Here is a 13,370-nt window from a genome sequence, read left to right on the forward strand (position 1 = left end):
GCCTACGATTCTCCCCCGGCCGCCTTTGTGCGCCACTCGCCGAAAGGAAAAAGGATTAATAAACAGCGACGAAATCGCGACGGGAGTTGATATCGCGGCGGGCCGCAATTCTCCGATGTCCGTGTCCACTGAGCTGATGATTCTCGCTTTCTCCCGTCGGCGCGACCGAGGATATTAAACTCGAGAATTTTCGAGGATACCGCGGGATATAAAAGTTGCGTCGAACCTGGCTACACCTGCCAAGGAAAAGCCGGGATAAAAGCAGCTGCGAAGGAGGGACGACGGCGGCTGAGCAAACGTCGAAAGACGGCGGAAATTTGCTGATATTGAAAATACCGTCGCATATACTCTCCCTCTGCAGACGTGGCCCGCCGGGCTCCGCCTCACAATTCGCCTTTCGCCCCGGCGTATCTTTTGAACCGCCTCGCCGTCGATGCATACCGAATGCGTATACCTATATACCTGATGGGAGCTCGCGAGCTCGGGAGAGAAGGCGCCAGGCAACTTTCCTCTACGCGCCTGGGACTTGCGTAAGCTAGAGCGTGGAGCGACTCGAAAAACGGGCCGAATGCGGCTGTTGTAAGTAACGCCTAGGCGAAAATCCAGTCCGGAGGAGAATCAGGAGATCGGGCTGCGTTGCAACAGTCGCTGATGCGCGGCAGCGCTTAACAGTTAATCGGCGACTTGATGCGCTGCACGATGAAACTCTTCCGGCGAATTGCCTCCATTATCCGCATAATACTTTGAAAAATACTTTACGTGCGAGATTGATACGCGCAGTCGTTTCGGGATTTCTGATATTCCTCCCGAATTTTATTGCCCGCCGCAGCCCGCGGGCTTGTGAAATACAGCCACTTTGCGGAGGCCCGTTCGCTGTTAACGGAATTCCCAGCTCCGCCATTCTCAGGCTGCGGAAAGGAAACAGCTGCTGCGCGGGAGGGCTCCGCGCCGATTTCGCTGCGGCTGCGGAAGCTTTTTTGAAATAGGTCACGCAAGCAGGCAGTCGGCGGAAGGCAGGGCCAAATTTCCGACAGGCTTTCCGAGCTCGAGCGTCGAGCGATTATCCGACTGCGTAGCTGTCGATACCCGCTACTCCCGAGCGAGTTTTCGCTTTGTCTGCGTTTCGCGCGCGAGCTCCTCGAGTTCATGTGCGGCAGACATCTCGGATTCAGATAGCTCGCGAAACTTTTCCCGCGAAAGAAGCCGAGCGCAGCAGTGGCAGCTACATACCTGCAGTATATCGGAACGTCAAAATTTTCGAAATCGGCCGGAGGTATAATTGAGAGACGTGACGCGTGTTACGAGCCACTGCGGAATAAAGTCCAATAGACGCTGCTGGAAGAGCGCGTGCGATCGCAGGTGGTGCAAAGTCCCCGGGGGCTGCCGGCAAAGACAAAGACAGGCTCAATCTCCGATTCTCCGGGAATCGAAATCTCGGCGGGCCGCGTCGAGGCACGCTTTCCATTCCGCCGCGCACTCGAGCTCCGGGGATTTCCCTCCGACGACGACTCTTGTCAATAATAAATATTTTTCTGAATTTTTATCGTAGCTTTCATCTGCTGCCGCGATGAATCCGAAAGAAACTGCACTCGAACGGCCCGCGGCACCGATTAATAAACCGAATCCCGAATTCCCCTGCAGAGCCGAGGGAGGGAAGAGAATCCGAGCATCGAACACTGCCTCGACCGAGAGGACACTGAGAATGAATAAGACAAAGTGAGAGACAGAGCAAGATGGATAGAGATGGAAGCGGAGGCGGAGCAGATCGATCCGAGTCGATCGCGTTCGCGTGATTATGAGCCGAGCCCGCGCACGTATTTTATTACAAGGAAGGCCGGGCGAATGTAAATTGGCGCAAGTGCCGGCGATAATTGCAGTTTCACGATTACGGCCGGTACGTGGTCGCGTCGACGGCGCTTTTTGCGAAGCGCGCAGGAGGAGCGAGGGCCATTAATATTCCGATTGCCAGACCGGATTTAGCGCCTCGTACAGTTGCCTCGCTGGCAGAGCTCGAAAACAGAGATATAAAAAGCGGTAAATTCTTATTGGCCGAATTTGACGAGCGGCCCCGCTTCGAGGATTTATCGCAGAAGGGAAACGCAACGGACGCTTTACAGATCGCTCTCTTCATCTTCGCTCGCGAATTTTTTCACCTCGCGCGTTCCGATCGCGGAATTCCACTTTACGGCGGGGCGAGCGCTTATCCCTGCAGAGTCTCCGCTGGCTCTCGGCCAAAAATCCTCCGGAGTTCACGGTAGAGCGCCGCGCGCTAAGCCGAGGGTCGGAAAGCTCGACGTCGGATAGGCAAGGAGTCATTACTTGTATGCGTACACGAGCAAGAGATGCGCGTCACTTCTGGCGGAATACGTTGCCCTCGCGGCCCCGTACTTATTAGCATGTCACGAGTAAAAGCCCGCGGCAATATAACCAGTTGCCGCAGCCGCGGCATAAATCAAAACGTCGTTAGCCGCGGCGGAGGGCCGGGGGTAGGGGGGGGGGGCACACGGCGGCCGCCGCACGCGATTTGGATTGCAATTAAGCTATTTGCGTGCGGGCCGCTTTTTACGGGCGCGTCGATTCGTACAACTGCGCTCTCGTAAAAATGCGCCTTGCGAACACGCCGGCCCCTTCGGCGAGTCCGAAAACAGCCGAATCCCAATTGAAAATTAGCTCTCGCGCGGCCGCGGCTGATCGTAAAACATTCTCTTTATCGTGTTTTCCAACATTAATTTTCCAACTTTTAATGCCCCGTTTAAAGCGCTTTGAGCTCGCGACTTTTTCACTATTTCACGTGCAAGCTCGTATTCGTTCTTCGCTGAACGCGTCGATGCAACGACCGGGCGGTTCGCGCGGGCGGTAAATATTCAAGGAGAGACTCCTGGATTTTCGAGCCGCGCGCGCGAGCGCAGCCGGCTGAATGCGTAAGTCACGTTTCAACATTGATGTGCGCGCAGGTGTGTATTTGCATGTGGCCGCCGCTCTGCGGGTTTCGCGCGCACGATTTGCTACGGTTAGAGCCTGAATGATGAAGCAGCGGAATCTTTTGGCTTTTTGCACTGCTGATAATTCACCGAAATTTCTCTGTAAACGCACGCGCGCGGGATCGGCGTACGAGAGCTCCAGGCGTTGCGTCTTCCGAGGCTCGCCGATAAAACGAACATCGCCCCGTCGACTCCATAAAAAACGTCGCATTCCCGCATGACGGGGTGGCCCGGTGGCTGTAAATTAAAAATTCCGGCATGAGAAACGGCCCTCCCCGGCTGCTTGACAAGTATCGCGGCGTACTTCATTCCTGTTTACTTGTATTTTCCAGCAGCGTCGGATACGCGACACGAGAAATTATCCAAGTTTGCCGAGGTCGACTGATAGCTGCGCGCAGCCGTGGACGCTCTGTTAACCAGCGAGGGCGAATTAATTGGATGTATCGTCGGGCGAGTGGCGTGCCGATGACACGTTTCGCGGCCTGCCAGGACTCGCGGCGCCTAATGCGCACAGCCGCACAGCGCCCTATTTTTCCGCTCCAGTCTTCCCGAGCGACAATGGCGAGGCTCGTGATTTTTTATTTTTCCTTAGACCACATAAATCACATTCAAATCACTGAGAGGGAGCGGAGATGGCTCGAAAAGAAAGGAATAGCCTCTAGCTGGGCTCGCGGAAAATCACGAACAACGGAGCCCGGGAGATGGAGAAAAAGCCTCGACTAGCTGCATAACTGGAGAAGCAGCGCTCCTCGCACTTCTCGACTCGTGTTGCGCCGAGTGTCCCTTCCACTTCCAGGCGACCTCTTCATATTTCCCCATAAAAATTCACTTATTCCCGGCCCCGTTATTTCTCCCCTCATTTTTCAGTCGTCTCCCGCGAGCGAGCGGCGAGAAAATTATCTCCGGGAGAACGCCGGCTGATTCCGATTAAAATGAATGTCAACGTCCCTGCAGCGCTCACATTATGGTTTATCATCGCCGGCGGTGCCCACGACCTAGATCAAGAAAGAGGGAGAGAGAGAGAGAGAGAGAGAGAGAGAGAGAGCAGCGCCGGGAGCTGCGGTACATATATACCGATGTTTGTTTCGGGCTCGTTCGTTGCGGCGCGACGCGCGCGGGATCTTTTGGAGTGAGAAATTTATCGCCGGAGCTAAGGATTTTTTCGAGATTCTTACTGCAGCTTGTGCTACGGCTCAATTAAAAAAATCTACGAATTATTAACTCCGATGGCTTCTCGCAGCGAACCCTATGCGGATATAATTGGTCGCGAACGTTCAACCAGCAGGGAAGAATGTAAATATAACGAGCAGAACGAGTAATTAAGTAGAACAAGCGGCTTCTCGTCAGACGTCGCGAGATCGCGAGCTGCTTATCGCGCGTCGAAAAATACAGTGTCCTTCGCAGCTTTAATTAAAAACTTGCTCCGCCGAGTAACCTACATTTTAATTATCGCGGAGCGAGTGCGATCGAGCTATAAAAAGGAAGCGAGTGTGTAATTTATCAGAGAGAAAGTGCGGCCCGGGAATAACTTGTAATTATTTTACATGAATTTTCTCAAGTCAATTTGAACTCGCGGCCGCGCAAGTTCCAGCGCGAGTTTCGTCAAGTTTTAACAAGTCCGTATCGTTGGTTAAGCGAGTTAATTTTTTTATACCGGCTCTACTCAATTAAGAGCCCGTGCAGCTAGGTATCTCGATTAATAATTCCAAGTTTTGCGCAGCAGCCGCAGCCTCGGCAACTCCGCCGGCGACGCTGACAAAAGCAAAAATATACATAGGTATAGGCGTGCGGGATAAAAGTGTCTTGCTGCAAACAAAACCAGTTGCCAGAATCCGAGGCACGAAACAATGACTCGAAACTTTAGCGTTAATTACATTCAAGTGACCTGACGATAAATACATTATGCACGTTAATGCTGTTATCATGTTACCGGTTTCGCTTGCTCTCGCTCTTCCTCCCTCTCTCTCTTTTCCTCTTCGTCTTGCGTTTCTCCGTTTCCCGTCTGGCTTCCCGGCCGTAAGTTGCCGCGCGCGGACTCGCTCCGCTCTCATCTATTCGTTATATCGCGCGAGTGCATCGCAGCCCCCCGAACGCTGCCGAAGAGGGGATAGCTGCGCTGCAGCGCATTTCGAAAATTTCCTCGGAACTCGATGAGCGCGCGCGCGAAAAACAAGCCCGGAAGAGAAGGCGATTATATACTGTACGGCTGGGAACGGGAAACTCGATACTCGATGCTCGATACTCGATACTCGCGCGAGGCGGAGAGGAAAAAGTTGGCGCAGCGACACGGGCAATAACATCGCATACCAGCGTCGAATATTCATAGGATGGCTCGTCGCGGGAGAGGGGCGAGTTTAAAAAATTAATTTTCCCGCAGGCAGCTGCGCGGCAAAAAGAGTCGTCGGTCGAGCAAGAGGCGGGCGGACCAGCAACTCGGAACTAGTCGACTACGGGCCGGGACTTGGAAAAAAATCGCGGAGCGCTGCAACTGATGGCCGAGCTGATGGGAGGCAAAAACGGCGCCTAATGAATATTTCAGCGACGACGGCGCCCGAGGCTATTACCTTAATGCGCTCGATGCGCTCGATATCGCAGGGGTGGTTCTCTTTTGCGCGCGCGAGGCGTCGAGGCGGGGCCAATCGTTCGATTGTACACGAAAAGTCATCCGATATTGAAAAAGGTCGGCCCGCTGATGAGCTTGCAAACGGCTCTTGTCATGCAGCGAGGTGCGATCGGCGTTGGGGATTCCCTAATGATTCGAAGGGTAATGCAGGACAACGCACCCAGCAGAGCTCGCGGAGCCGCATACATCTGCAGGGAAGGAAAACGCAGCGTCGGCCTCATTAATAAACTGCTCGCGATCGCGGAAGACTCGCGTATCGGCTTTACAATTAGCGACTGACGGGAGTGTCCGCGCGTCCGTCCGATGCCCGCATTGTTTGGCCTACACAGATTAAAATAATACTTTGGTAAAATACCATCACAAAAAATCGCATTTAGTCGTGTTAAATATCACAGTATAAATTATCACAATAAACCTTACTAACTTTACGCTGTACACGTGAGGTTTGGTCATAGACCTATCTGTAGGCACCTTTAGTATAAGAGTACGTAATACTGAAAAAATATTACGGCCTATAGGCCGAGTCAGACTAGATTAAAAACGCAGCGCCAGAGGGTTCAGAGTCATCACGATTCGATAGCCATCAGCAGATGTCGCCGCAGTGCCCCCTTTGGAGAGAGTTTCAGAACCGAGCACCCTGGACCTGGAAGGCTATAGTCCCGGTCTCGGTGTGCACAGTAGGTATGCCTAGTTCCGGAGGAACTCCTCTGCCGGAGGATCTCGGCTTGTATTTAACGAAAGATGAGGCCAAGTACCCAGGTTCACCGATTCGCATAACCTTGTATAATAAAATGGGCTCAAAGTAGAGCCTTCCGGAATCGGTGCGTAGCCATAATTCTAGACGCCTCCGGTAGGGACTAATATGTTCATCCCTTCTATCCCCGAAGATGAATCTCACACAAAAATTGCTCAGTCTCTGTAACCGTATTCGTTGTTCGTTAGACGCGTTCAGGATTGTCACAGTACAGTAGTCCAAGTGTCGTTGTATGCGTATCTCGACTAGCCTTCTGCGGAGAGCGTCAGTGGTGCAGCCTCTGATAAACCGCAAGCTATACAGGGCTTTGTTGACTTTTTTCGTAATGGCATCCACTTGCGGTTTCCAAGTAAGTTTACAGTCTAATACAACACCAAGACTCACGACTGAATATCATTAACATTTCTCGTGGAACCAAAATAAATAGACTTAGTTTCGCCGGAGTTGAGTCGCAGGTCGGAGCTCCCCGCCCAGTCATAAACCAGCCGCGCCACGCCTTCCTGAAAATTATCTTTCCTGGTATGTAGATAGATCTGAAGGTCGTCCGCGTAAAAAAGATGTTTAATTGTACTACCGTCAAGTATACTCTGTAGGTCGTTGACATAAAGACTGAATAGTAGGGGTCCCAGGACAGATCCCTGTGGAACTCTCAGATTGGCGAGAGAGGGGTGGGTGGGGGGGGGCGGAACTGCATAATGAGATTCCACGCGTCCCACCGCTACTGCGCGCGAGAATCCAAAGTCGCGATAGAGATTTCGGTTGGGCGCGAGTTAATGAAGGTCGTGATTGAATTTTTCCGTTGAATTTTCCAGCCATAGCTCATGGGTAAAGACGAACTCAGCCTACCTCCGCAGCTTGGCGATTTCGTGCTAGGCGCTCGTACGCGGCCAAGTCTCCCGCCCCTCGGGCCATTATTTTTCTGGCGCGGGGCAGCAGTCGTCGGTGCCTGGAACGCGGCTCGAGAGTATAATCGAGCGTCCAGGACGCGCCGTCGGTCTGAACTGCTTGGCCACTTACTTTTCGAGCTCTCGACTGCAGAGGAGAGCGCGCCTTCCGATTGCGAAAGATTGTCCTCCTTTGAGTTTCTCGCGAAAACCGAGGCATTATGTTTTCTCGGGCGAAAATTATTCAAAGGAGACACGCGCACGCGAATCTTTGTTCTTCCTTTGGGGCTCAAAGGGCGGGAGAGCGAAAGACGAGCTCGGAAAATGAGGCTGCGGGGATTCGAGAAAAATGGAAGAGTAATCTTTGCGCAGCTCGCGTTATTTTCGAGTCTGCGAGCGCATCTGTTTGTTCTCTGCCTTTGTGCGAGCTCGTGTCTTTCAGCTCTGATTTCGGCCACGCACGCTTCGAGTCAGGCCAGGCGCGCCTCGTTTTCGAATATAAAATAAAAGTATCGAAAGTTCCGCAGTAGCCGAGTAGCCGAAGCCGTCGCGCGCTTTATCTCTGCGATGGTCATCGTTAATGGCCACTTCGTCGTCGAGCTCCTCCGCCGGCACAGAGATTATTCCGAAGCGGGAGAGCGAGAGCGAGAGCGAGAGGGAGAGAGAACGTGGCCATTACCGCGCGCGGCCTCTTCGCCGCTTTACATCCAGCTTAGAGTCGAGCACGCGCGCGCGGGGAGGCAAGTTCCGAGTCGGAAATTGAATCGGATGAAAGATTCCTGAAGTTAATGCTCCCGAGAGCTCGGCGTTATATCGCCATTGGCTGCCGGCTGAGAAGAACTTGCAAGAGTTGCCAGCTGAGCGGTCGCTGCGCGTCTGCGTGTGAGCGCGGGCGTAGGAGCTTTCGGGGACGAGATGAGAAATGGTCTGCTGCTGGGCTCGAAGGGGCGATACTCAATGCCCTTGGCACTCGACATCGGAAGAGAATGCGCCCTTGATCATGCATCTCACAGCGGCGTCAAAATTATTATTCAACCAGAGCACTATTTTCCGGAGCTCCCTGAAATATTAAAATTATTTCGATTTTCCGGAGAGATAGAGAGAGAGAGAGAGAGAGAGAGAGAGAGAGAGAGAGAGAGAGAGAGAGTTCTCGAGTAATGCACTTGTCATTCCGGTCTCGGTCGGACCGACGCTCGCGCGCGAGCGGGAGGCCTTTAATTATTCATAAGGAGGTATCCGTCTTCGTTGCGCCGCGGTGCGCGCCTGAGCACGAGGAAAAACGAGCGACGGAAAATAGCAAGGACAAGGAGAAAGGAGCGAGGAAGGCCCGCGCGGCTGAATGATGAAAAAACCACTCAAGAAAATAAGGAACGAAAAGTAAGGAGAAATTGTAAATTACGCTGGCCCGTACATAAATTGGCCATCGCGCGATGTACTTTCCACCCCCGCGGCAGATTTTCGCCGAAGACCGCTCTCTCTCTCTCTCTGATTTTATGTGACGGTATTTTTATATATTTTATTTTCTCTTTTTGTTAGACTGTATGCGACACAGTCTTTGTGATATATATTGTATTATTTTTTGCTTTTAGCAAATAAAGACCTATCTCTCTCTCTCTCTCTCTCTCTCTCTCTCTCTCTCTCTCTCTCTCTCTCTCTCGGAGTGGGGGAGAAGCGAGGAAAATTACCTGATCAGAGAGCCCGCCGCACAAGCAATCAAATTTTGCGTCCTCGACATCGAGCACAAAGCGCAGACGCAGAGGAAGGGGAGGAAAAGGAGCGCAATACTCGGTTACTCGCGGAAATGGAGAAAAATCCACCAGTGCATTGTATATGCACACGCGAGCCCGGAATGAAAATGTGCGCTGCCCCCACTCCAGCTGCATACGTAGAGGCGCACGAGCAGCCGCACAATGCAGCAGGTGGAGGAGGAGAGACGAGGGAAGGAGGAAAAAGAGCACGATGAACTTCTTTTGTACGCGCGCATCCGCATTTTGTGCAGCGGCTGAATTCGCTTATTAAAAATCCTGCCAGCCGAGGGTCTGCTCTGGTCAGTTGTTTTTGCAGAGTTGTAAGCCTCGCGCCCGGACAGCTATCAAGAGTCATCGCGCTTCTGCCTGTGCGAAACGTATGAGCGTTAAAATGAAAAAAGCGCGAGTTTTGAAAGCTGAAGGAAGAAGGATGAAAAATGGACCGGCTGAATTGTTGAGGAGGCTCCCGCTGGAATGTGGGCCAATATCGAAGCACCGAGTCGTGTCCCGCACTCCTCGGCGTTCGCCTCATCCGCGCGTGAAACATTAATTCGGGCTTCGCGCAGCAGCGATTCCTCATTACGTCAGCGGAGACCCTCGTATAAGGAGGCCAGCGGCGCGAGATTCGCCGAGTGGTCCTTAATTTAGCAATTTGCGCGCCCCCTCCGTCTCTCCGTAGATCGGCTCGCCCCTCGGGCGCCGAGCGCCGGCGTACGCGGGAGAGAGGAGACGCAGCGTCTTGACGAGAGCGTTTCATCGACAAAACTGCAGGCGGCTGCTAGACGAGTAACGATCTGTATTTTGGCAGTCTGAATCGCTGCGCATTATGCCGACGAAATACTCAAAGCCAGCGGGCGCGCTCCGTTTATTCGAGGTGAAATGGACTTTTTGCGCACCCGGCCCGGCTTTATGAATATTGATGACGCATCTTCAATGAAGCTCGTCGCTCGCTGCCGACGCGCGCCGCTGCGCGAGCGTCCAAAAATACATTTTAGCGCGCTCTAAACAGCGTCGAGACGCTTTTGAGCTTTCGATTGGTTAAATAAAAAATGAAGCGCGGCGCGAATAACAATTTTCCCGGGAAATTGAAAGATTGCCGACGAACGGGCTTTTTCGAAATTGGAGGCGAGCCGGCAGAGCATTTACGAAAAGCCGCGCTGCTGCAAAGTCAAAGACTCCGGCAAACCAAGTTGCGAGGCATTACTCAATTTGAAAAAAGCCTCAGAAATCAGAGGCGCTTCGGAGACCGAGGCGACCGTCTCTAGCCACTAGTGCCGGCCGAGCTTTCCACGACTCGCAGACGGAGCGAAACGAGGTTAGAGCGCGCCAGCCGAGGCGCATTTCTCCTCCGCCGGCCTGGCCGCGGCTCTGAAAGACGCATCGGCTTGCTTTTATTTTCGAAATTGTCTGCGACGCGAAATTTGAGCGAGGCACTTTCGGCTTATTACGCAATAGCGGAGGAGTCCGGAAGCCGCCGAGCCGCATCCCTCAAAGTCTTCCCGGCTTTCCGGCTCGCTTTTTCCCTCCTCGCGAGCATTGCTCAGCAGGCGAGGCCAAATTTCGGGATTACCCGCTGATAAATATGCAGAGCGGGCGGGACGATGAATATTCAAGAAATATATCGGGCGCGCTTTTTCTTTTGACTTTGTGCGGGCTTGATAGCGATACTCCCTTTTCCGCGATATAAACGCCGATCGTATGGCTCTCCCTTTGAAATTTCACTCGTGTCGGGGAAATCCGGCCTGGCGACGGCGCCATTCGTCTTGATACTGCACGGATCCGAAAAATTCGCGGCGGCAAATCCACTACGTTTAGAGTACAACGGATGGTCCGTCGCGACTCTAATTTTCAAAGATTAATGTAGCGGGCGCCGCCGGAGAGTCGCGGCCCGGCGGCCGAGATAGAAAAGCAGAAAAGTCGCTGGCGCTATGCGCTCGTGACGTGACAAAAATCCCTTCGGAAATGCTTTCGCAGAAATTGCGACAATCCCGGGCGGGCCAGACACGCAAAGACCTCACGTGCGCCGGATTTCGAGTGCGGCTCCGAGGAGAAAGGATCGCGCAGCGCGAAATATAAAGAATACAGTACAGGGAACGGGATGTGTCTGGTGCGCGCGTCCCTCGCCGCAAAGTAATGACCGACTCTTCCGATTGGCTCGCCCGGCCGACCCATGTGCCATTTCCATGCAGAAATAGAGTTAGCATAGCTCCGCGGGCCGCGGCGCGAGAGAGGCCACTCAGCATTTCGCAGAAAGCCTACTCTCCTCTAATCAGGCCTGGCTTCATTATGACTCGATGGATGGATCGGATGCGCCGTTATCAACGAGTCGAGAGCCGCGCTTTTTCCACGAAAATTTCACACGAAAATTTCACACGAAAATTTCACACGAAAATGTCAAACTCCCGAGCCCCGAGTGCACGAATAAAAGCTAAACAATCTCGCTTTTCAACTCGACTCATAAATAATTCCCCGGTAATTGAGTAATCTTTATTTTACACCCGCTTTATTTTATGTGCGCAGAGTAAATTTCGCGCGCCACCCTTGCGACTTTCGACGCCGAATGTCAATAGACGGAAAACAGCGGAGAGCCAGGGAATGAAATATCCACAGTAAATCGGTCATCTCTTTTCGGCTGCGTTTGCCCGCGCGCAAAGCGACTTTGATCGGTTTCTTGAAAGTGGCTCTCCCGCAACACGATCGGCCGTGATTCAGTATTAATAGGCAAACTCCAAGCCAGGGGGCCGCATTGTTGGCGAGAGTATATTTTTGGCCGACCTCGGAATGAGCTCGAGCCTCGACGTGACAATGCGAAAGAATGATCAACCCACTGAGAAGGCCAGGGCCGCGTACGCAGTCTGCAGTGCACACACGGCGCGTTGCAACCGCGAGCTATTCAGCGGCCCCTTGTTCCGACCTCTCGCGGCGCGAGCCCAGCTCTCCCTCGAGTCAAAGGAGTAGAGAGAGAGAGAGAGAGAGAGAGAGAGAGAGAGAGAGAGAGAGAGAGAGAGATAATCGCGATTCCCTGCGCCGCGCCCCGCGAACAATGAGCGGAATTTCAGAGGACCAGCCGTATTCTCGGCGCGAGGCAGCTTTTTCTGCGGCCCTCAACTGCAGCTCATACAGTCCGAGCAGTTTCTTCGGGCCGATCATGGAATTGAAAATTCGCCCGAGCGAGCCTTTTGAAAATATTGCAAAAGCAACGCGCGCTTCATTTGTCAGCGAATCCGGCCGATGGCTGGAAAAGTGTTGTTGGATTTAAAATATAAAGCGCGCAAGCTGCAGTCTCCCTATGGCTCTACTCCGCGTGAAACGAGACGTGCGCGCAGAACCGGCCTGCAGGGATTGAAGGCATATCGCCAGTCGTATCTCGACGCGACGACTGGACTCGTCCCTTGGAAAGCTCGCAGCAGCTCGAGCGCGGAATCCACTTTAACGCTCCTTACTAATTACCGGGGTCGTGCGCTCGTTTGCTTTAACTTTGATTAACTTCCTCCTCTCGAGCTGCTTTTCGCGACCCGCCTCCATTCCGACTGCTGGCTCGAATCGACGCTCCGGCAAATCGCCCCGATCCTCATCGCCGAACAGTTTCGACTGGGCGATTCGCGAGCCCAACGCCGCGTTAATATCCGAAATAACGCGGCGTGCGACGGAGCGCTGCTAAATCCAAGATTTACCGCCAGATTTGTTTGGCTGGCATTTTTCGTTCGAACGTTATACTTCTGCCGGTGCGCGCGCCAGCGGATAACTCTTTTTTCAGCGAGCGTTCGCCCGACAAAAATTCGCAATCCGCTCTCTTTTCAGAGCGCATTACGCCGCGTGTACGCCTGGTCGTAGGCGTAAAAATCGACGAGTCGTGATCGCCGGTCGAACGGTTCGTTTCTTTCTCGTTTTGTTGCGCTCGGGCTTTTATTAGAGGATGGAAGGAATTTCCGCCGGGATTCGGGCGATGATTTTTTGCACTCGACGAAAGATGCCGAATATTTCCGGAAAAAATAATGCCCAACTGCGTGCGGAATGATATTCCTCCCTGTGCATCTGGAAAACAGTTTCCTCCGGCGAACGTATCCATCTATCTTCGTCTGCTTCAGCATTAGTTTCAGAGGGGGTGGGGTGGGGGTGGGTGGGGGGGGGGGCAGGGAGAACAATCGGCCTAGCGCGCGCAAGCGATTCCCACAATTCCGATGGGGAAAGCCGCGAAACTCTGTCGACGAAACTCGAGGAGAACTCGAGACTCCCTCTCGCTTCTCCCGCTTCCTCTCGCCTGGACTATAGTAAATATACATACGCGCTGCACGGAGCGGGAGCGAAGTTTGCGCATCTGCTGCAATTTTTAATCTCTTGCTCAAGAGCGGAGAATGCAGCGTCGTTCGTCGCGCGCCT

The 13,370-nt window shown here is 53.1% G+C and overlaps 1 protein-coding gene across 5 annotated transcripts in view; it reads right to left on the reverse strand.

The window, feature by feature from the left end:
* The window catches only part of LOC100678593, a 72,462-nt gene that overhangs the window by 31,295 nt on the left and 27,797 nt on the right, over positions 1–13,370 (reverse strand). The window lies entirely within an intron of this gene.

Source organism: Nasonia vitripennis, chromosome 1 (assembly GCF_009193385.2).
Source record: "Nasonia vitripennis strain AsymCx chromosome 1, Nvit_psr_1.1, whole genome shotgun sequence".
Lineage (NCBI taxonomy): Eukaryota > Metazoa > Arthropoda > Insecta > Hymenoptera > Pteromalidae > Nasonia > Nasonia vitripennis.